Source organism: Arachis ipaensis, chromosome B03 (genome assembly GCF_000816755.2).
Source record: "Arachis ipaensis cultivar K30076 chromosome B03, Araip1.1, whole genome shotgun sequence".
Lineage (NCBI taxonomy): Eukaryota > Viridiplantae > Streptophyta > Magnoliopsida > Fabales > Fabaceae > Arachis > Arachis ipaensis.
The window spans coordinates 131844158-131845869 of record NC_029787.2 but is presented as its reverse complement, the minus strand read 5'-3'; positions in this window follow the sequence as shown (position 1 = coordinate 131845869).

Here is a 1712-nt window from a genome sequence, read left to right as displayed (position 1 = left end):
AAATATTACTATGATCTTTTGTATATATTTTTTAAATAGTTATCTAAATCATTTTATAAAAATTCAAATCAAATATGCAAATTGTTTACTAAATATAAAAATTGTTTGTCACTTATAAAAATATTATGATATTTTTTGTTTTTTTATTATATATATAAAGGGATAAGTATTGTTTTAGTCCCTAACGTTTAGGGTCAGAATCGAAATCGTCCCCAACGTAATTTTTGATTTAGAATCATCGTTTACGTTTTTTTCGTATTAAAATCGTCCTTTTAACTTTTTACGGACAAAAATACCCTCCACCACCACTAGCACCTTTACCACCACTACCACCTCCCTTACTCCACCACCACCACCTCCCTTACTGCCATCAAATATTAATAATCAGATTCAAGAACACCAACAATAACACATTATTTAAATTCAGAAATAACATCAAATTCAACAATAAAATTAACACACAACAACAATAAAATCAGAAAATAACAAATCAAAATCAAAATTAAAAAAAAAATAGAAACAGAAGCAGACACAAAAGCAGAATAAACAAACGCAGAAGCAGAAGCAGAAGCATAAGCAGAAGTAGAAGTGGAAGCATAAGCAGAAGCAAAAGCTCAAGCAGAAGCAGAAAGCAGAGTCCAAAGCAAGATGTAGAAGCTGAAGCAATAAGCAAAAGCAGAAACAAAAATGGGAAGGTGCAACACGCGAGGTGCAGCGGCGAGGTTAGCGGTGAGGTCAGCGACGACAGTGGCTCGCGTCTCTTCTCTCCCTCGCGATTCTTGACGGCAACGACGACGGTGACTCTAAACGCTTTGCTATGTGAATTTAATTTGTTTTAAATATAGAATAATACACAAACATACCGCAAGAATATATAACATTACTAACATCACCAAAAACCAAAGCAAAGAGAATTATGCATTTATATATTCGTACTTCTTTTATTTTATGAATGAAATGAAATACATTACGTAGAACAACAATTAAACACAGACCATCATAATTCCATTATTGTTTTGGTTACTGTTTAAATAAATTAAATGACAGTGTCGATGCAGAATTCATTTTGAAAACGTTTCAAATTTATTTATTTATCTATTTATTTATGTTTTCAATTGAAAATGACATTCAACTTTATCCATTATTATTATTATTTTTAAATTTTAATGGTTGATGAGCATCACCAATTTAAAAAATATAGTAAAATCGGATGAGAATATTGAATATTGAACCATATGAATATTGAACCAAAATGAAAACCATGAGCAATAGAATATTAGGATGCTCCCAAGATATAAAATAAATTTTTGATGTTTTCATTCCATTGTCCTGGCATAGCAAATAAGCAAATAACAACATTTGCCATTTCAATTGTTTTTAAATTTTTATTCAAACTACTACTATAATTTGTTTTCATAAAATATCATTTAAAATAGGAGTTTTCCCATAAATAAAACATAAATAGTTAATCCTTCTTTGTCTTGTTCCCAATATATATATATTTTACTGTTTTTTGGTAAGCGACAAACTTTCTAAATATTTCCATTTAAAAAAAAAAAGATAAAAATGCCAAAAAAATACATTTAAAAATATCACTATACCCCATTATTGATCTCAAAATAGAAATTAATAACATCTACTATATACGTGAGTTAAGAAATTAAAAAAAAAAAACAATAAAACTCTACAAACAAACAAAATAACTAACCAAA